The sequence below is a fragment of the Rhineura floridana genome, chromosome 17, assembly GCF_030035675.1.
Source record: "Rhineura floridana isolate rRhiFlo1 chromosome 17, rRhiFlo1.hap2, whole genome shotgun sequence".
In the NCBI taxonomy this organism is placed as follows: Eukaryota; Metazoa; Chordata; class Lepidosauria; order Squamata; family Rhineuridae; genus Rhineura; species Rhineura floridana.
Window position 1 is genome coordinate 29,990,354 of NC_084496.1, and position 6,528 is coordinate 29,996,881.

A 6,528-nucleotide genomic window follows, 5' to 3' on the forward strand; every position below is an offset into this window, starting at 1 on the left:
CCCAATTAGAGAAAGCTTTCCCTAGGGAGGGTTGCCAAACGCCAACTTTGTGGTCTTTTTGGTGTCAGCTTTGGTGCCTCTACACAACTCTACTGTGGCTGCAAATACATTGGAAAGCTTCTATTTTCAAATAACTGCAGTTTAGCATTAAAGGACCAACCCTAAACTGTGGTTAATCCTAACTATATTGTAACAAGCCAGCTTCATAGGTGGAAGTTGGCTTCTTTCAGTAAACCCAGAGCTTGGAAGATTACTTTTAAAAAGTAATAAATTACAGTTACAGTTGCATGGCCTAAAAAAGTAGTAATTACCGTTACAATTACAATTGCTCTGAAAGTAACTGATTACTTTACTTTTCCTTCAAAGTAGTCGCTACAATTACATTTCGGTTACTTTTAAAAAACCCGCCTATGAGGTGCTGCCTTGGCTGCTGTCTAAAACAACATTAAAAATAAACACATACAGAGGTAGTAGAATAATTATTTTTATTCATAAGATAGCAATGGTGGTCTCTCCACTGGTAAGGGTGGTGGGGAGGGAGGCTGAGGCCACTACTCAGATCTTTGCACGTCAAACCAAGTGCAACCCCCCCCTCAGCCAGCCAGCATAATCTCTCTCACTTAATCACCTCCCGGGCCCTGCCCTGCCACCAACTAACGGACACTCACTCAAGCAAACATTTTCCCCTGAGATGCAAAAAGGTTTAAAAAACTGCAAATGCAGCCCAGTAGCCAGAGAGGGTGGTGGAGGCCACTTTGTGTGCCATGTGCAAACACAGTATTCACACACACACACACACATTTTTTCATCTTTCACCTCCACAGTTCTTTATCTCCATTCTGCTGCTGCCTCCTTCTCCTTTATCCATGTTCTTGACCTCCAGATCCTTTCCCCCTCCACTCCATTCTTCACCACCACTATCCTTTTTTTAAATAATTGTTTTCTCCACTCCACCCCGTCTCACTCTCTGCCTCCTCCCTCGTCGCCTCCTACCCATCCACAGAGCAAGAGGAAAGAGCAACACTGCACAGAAGCCCAGTTTGAGGCACAGATTTTCATCCACAAATCAGAGGAGCAGAAGGCTTCCCCTGCTCCCCCCCCAAGTAATGCCCCAAAGTAATTCTGGAAATGTTACAATTACTCCACAAAAGTAGTAAAATTACTCCTAGTTCTATTACAATCACAATGTAAAGGAATTACCCACTCGTTACTCAAAAAAGTAATGAATTACAAGTAATTCGTTACTTGTAACTAGTTACTTCCAAGCTCTGAGTAAACCATAATGAAGATTGTGGTTATAGATTGTCCAAGTTCTGGCATTACATAAACTGTGATTAGTTAAAACAGAAGCAAAAGTGTCTGAGATAAGGTACTCCCTACCACTTTGTTTTCTGCAAATGTACCTACACAATACATAGTTAAAGTCCAGGCAGTCATTAGGAATTCAGTGTACACTTGCACTAGGGATGGGGTTCACTGCCTACTTCTGATATTCCGATAGCCCATCGTTCCACCCGGATCCACCCTGTTTTTGTTGCCACTTGCTTTGGCATTTGCCAATTCAATCCGCTGTTTTTTGCGTTGTGAAAAAAATTGCGTAATTTTTAATGTAAATGCCTATGGAAATGAACACGGTATTCACCGTGGTTTATTTTTTCCTATTTATCACACCTAATGTTATGAATGCATTAACTTAGAGGAAATTACAAAGATAATTACATGAAATTGGGAATTTCTGTTTTAAAAAATCCGTGCCAATTACAGCCGTGGCCCACCACAAGAAATCGGTGCCAGTCCCAAAGGACAGCAGACTGTAGAATTCAGGCAGAATCCGGTACTAAGCCCAATTCAGCGGATATTCTAACTTGCACTACAATGGTTTACATCTCTACTTAGAGCGAGTGAGTGTGTTTATTGGGGTTTCTCCCAGGTAGATCAATACATGTTTATGGCCTTGGCTTTCTTGTGAGGTTCATGGTGAAGAGGTCAAAATCAATGCAAAACAAACAGATCTTAAATGTAGGCAGTCCACTAATATAGCCTAACGTTATTTTATAAAAGAGGGATAGAAAATCAGCAACAACTTTTAACACAAATAATTATTAATTTTAAAAAAATATGTAACAGTTAAAAATCCTGTTATCTCAGTGGTTTTGCTGTTGGGGGCAGGGTTATTGCTGTTGTTTTTTAACTGGGCAGGTCGGAAAAATACTGTCTCCTTACTATTTTACCTGTATTTTTTTTTAATTACATCACTCTGCTTTCCACAGTCCCTCCGCTCCTAGTGGCTACACGCCTGAGATAACTGCTTTTAGAAATCAATCCTTTATGCAATAGCTGGACTTTGGCATCCGTAAAAGTAAGATTGGTTATTAAATTTCTATCCTGGCCTTCCTCCCCAAGGAGCCCAAGGTGGTTGAAGCTAATTTGCAGGGGTGGAGTACTCAGAAAAATATGGACCTTTACAGTACAAAGATGCATCACTCTGGTTAAAGGAACTAAAATTTGATGCCATTTTATATCTCCTTCTATATCTCCACAACAGCCATGCGAAGTAGGTTAGGCTGAGAGTTGGTGACTGACCCAAACTGTGAAGTGAGCAAAAACAATGAGCAGTGAGTTTAAAATATGAAACTGCACATGCTCACAGTATCTTCTTTTTGTGTGTTAAGGTTGCCAAAATGGTTTTTGACCATGTTTTGCTGAGAGTTGTGAAACTCCTCAGGGTATTACCTGTAGTCCACAAAAGCTTATGCAATAGTAAAATTTAAGACACCACAAGTTGTATTTCCTGGTATCTTATTTTGTGTATTCTTTAGGGAAAGGGCTCCCTATTTTGGGGACTGCACTAGGGCCCCCAAACACCTTAATTGAGACTTAAACAGAGAAGAGCATTGGATTGTATGTTGATTCCACTTTCATAGTTGGCAACTAATAGTAGCATTGCTTGCCCTGCAAATCAGGATTGCAAACCAGGCTTTGTTCAGGGAAAGTGGAGACCATAATGTGCCACAAACCAGGAACGGAAAAAGAATTGCAGTGCACAAAGGGGAGAAGATGGCGCGTGTGATCTTCAAGCTGCATTCTGCCCATTCATTAACATCAAACCAAGGTTTGACGTTATGTCTGTCTCAGAGTAGCAAAGATATATTTATGCAATTCTATCTTACAAGAAAATGATGATTAATTTGAAGTGATCTTAAAGTTGTCAGTCATTTTCTGATACTCTTTTTTTAAATCCTTCAGTGAGTAAGTTTTTAAGATATTTTTTCCTAGTCTCTACTTGATGGGCTATGGCAATGTGTGAAGGTTTTCTTCTTGCTCTGAGAGAAATCCAGCTGTAAATGTCATGCAGTGTCAAGGCACTAAAATAAAACCCATCTCTAGCCAACATGCTTTGCATTTATATTATCTTTACATTCGCAGAGGAGAGGATGGCTGAAGAAGACACAGCCAGACTCCACACAGCCAGTCAGCAGCCAGCTATAGAACATTTGTATGCTTTAATTTGGATTCCTGCACTGAACAGGGGGTTGGACCTGATGGCCTTATAGGCCCCTTCCAACTCTACAATTCTATGCTGATCTTCCCTGGCGTCTTAGTTTGTCCACAAGAGGCTTAGTTTGTCCACATGCTTCCCCGCTGGTCCTGCTTCACACATTCCTTGAGTGCTTTTGCCTGGCTATGAGGTGTCCTCAAACTGCCAGAATGCCTCTTGCCTGGATAGAGGATGGAAAGGAAGAGAGAGTGTGAGTGTGTGTAGAAAGTAACTTCTGGCTTTTGCATGGGCCAAAGGTCCGATTTGTTGCTCTACCAATCTTTGCATCTGGCTATGCCCAGCATATGAATGCAAGAAGAGCCTGCCAAATGCCCATCTAGTCCAGCATCCTGTTCTCACAGGTCAGCCACATGCCTCTGGGAAGCCTGAAAACAGGACCTATCCACAACAGCACTCTCCCGCATCCCTTGTAATTCTCAGCAGCTGGTATTCACAGGCATACTACCTCCAATAGCAGAGGTGAAACATCTGCCTTGTCCTTCATACATTTATCTAATCCTCTTCTAAATGAAAAGAGCACACGCTTTGCATGCAGAAGGTCCCAGGTTCAGTCCCTGACCAAGAAAAAAAAAGGCCCCTGAAGAGCTGCTGAGCAAGATGGACCAAAGATCTGCCTTGATAGATTCCTGTGTCCCTAACTTTCTGGCTCAAAGCTATTGTACTTCACTGGCTTTCAATGATGTCTTTTAAATTCATTTGGGGGCTGAAATGTTACAAGGAGATCATACAAAACAAATCAATTAAAAGGGAGAAATAATGCAGATTTTGTGGCACAGCCCCCCCTAGCTTCTAGGAACTTCTGACTCGTATGCATTTCTCACACCAATGTACAAATGTATCCTTGCTCAAACACATATCAGTCTCTTTCTCTTCCCAGGAGGCAGTGATGGATTTCTGACTGGAAGACAGTGGGAGGTATTATCCAGTTCAGTGGATAATAGACGGCTTTGTTTCCTTGTAATGACCTTCCCTCAACTTGCTCCATGCTGACAAGTGCTTACACACCTCAGGGAAATGCCAGCACGCTGACTTTGACAGCACAGCTCCTTTCTGATAAAATCTCTCTGATGCTTCTCATTGCAAGCAGCAGCTTGTGGCTAATTAGCAGTCAGAGTGAAGTCCGTCTCTAACGTGAAGACATTAATGCCTTTTAACCTTTTCTTTTAAAGCAACTGTGTACCAAGCAGCTATTTTTTAATATCTTTGCTTAAGCTTCCAATTTCCTTAATGATTGCTCCCTCCACATCTCAGAGTCGGAAATCTGTAATGAAAAGGACCATGGACTGGAAAAGAGTTGAAACCCAGTCCCACAATCCAGTGGGGGGGGGAAGCCTAATCACTTCTATAGAATCTACCTCGAATGGTAGAGTTGGAAGGAGCCTGGAAGGCCATCGAGTCCAACCCCCTGCTCAATGCAGGAATCCAAATTAAAGCTGCCTCTTGAATGCCTCCAGTGTTGGAGAGCCCACCACCTCCCTAGGTAATTGTTCATATTTCTCTAACAGGAAGTTTTTCCTGATGTTCAGCTGAAATTTGGCTTCCTGTAACTTGAGCCTATTAATCCGTGTCCTGCACTCTGGGATGATCAAGAAGAGATTCTTGCCCTCCTGTGACCACTTTTCAAGTACTTGAAGAGCGCTATCATATCTCTTCTCTCCTCCAGGCTAAACATGCCCAGTTCTTTCAGTCTCTCCTCATAGGGCTTTGCTTACAGTCCTCTGAGCATCCTTCTTGCCTTCCTCTGAACCTGTTTGTTTGTTTGTATCCTTCTTAAAGTGCTGTGTCCAGAACTGTACTCAAGATGGGGCCACACAGTGCCGAATAGCGAGGAACTAATACTACACGTAATTTGGAAACTATACTTCTGTTAATGCAGCCTAAAATAGCATTTGCCTTTTTTGTAACCACATTGCACTGTTGGCTCATTTTCAGCTTGTGATCAACCACAATTCCAGAATCCTCCTTGCATGTAGTGTTGCTGAGTCAAGTTTCCCCCGTCTTATAACTGTGCACTTGGTTTCTTTTTCCTAGGTGAAGAACTTAGCACTTATCTCTGTTATGTATGCTTTCTCAGGCTTTAATCCCCGCTGAGTTCAGTGGGACTTACTGGCATGTAAGCATGCAGAGAATTACAGCCTCATAGGGGGAATGATTCTAGGCGAGCCACTGCTAGCCTTGCTTCTGCCTAGCTTGGCTTGGCTGTGCTTGCACAGCACTCTTGCAATGTGGGCGAATAAGAGCACTTAAGCTAGCGAGTTCAGTGGACTTATTAGATGGTCTTGTGCATGCCTCGCTCAGTCTTAGTCATTCCTCTCTGTAATGTAGGGGTTAATAGATACTAGCCTACCTTAAATGTTTATTGTAGGCATTGAGGAGAAAATGTTGAGCATTTAGGAAAAGCATTATATTGCCATCAGACTGCAGGACAGAGAGAAGGAAGGAAAGGAGGGCTATTACGTTGGCTCTGCTAAAAGACCAGTTGCCCTTAAACATCACCTAATGGCAGCCATTCCATCCCGCTACCTAAACTGTTTCCATCCCAGCTGGCTATATGAGCAATAACTTTTAAGAACTGGTGCACAGATTTGCTTGCTCCTCAGTTTGCATCCCTTTTTTATTTTGTGTTGTGTCTTTTAAATTATACGCCCGAGGGCAGGGAGCCTCCTGTTTTTTAACTGAACTGCAAGCTGCTGTAGGAAGCTTTTCTGGCTGAAGAGCAGGGCAAAAAATAAAATAAGCAAAAGGATTGCCTCTGGTAAATAGAATTAAGAACATATTGTGAATAGCTAGATAGCATATGCTGTGACACGAGTCCCCCAGTGTATTGTAGTAGATGGCATACTGGCCTTTTACTGGTGAAAACTGGGTTCACATTGGTAGTAACCATCAAACCCTTGGGAGTGTGACCATGTATCAATCATCTCTCAGCCTCAGCTACCTCACAGGTTGTTGTGAGAACAAAGAGGTGG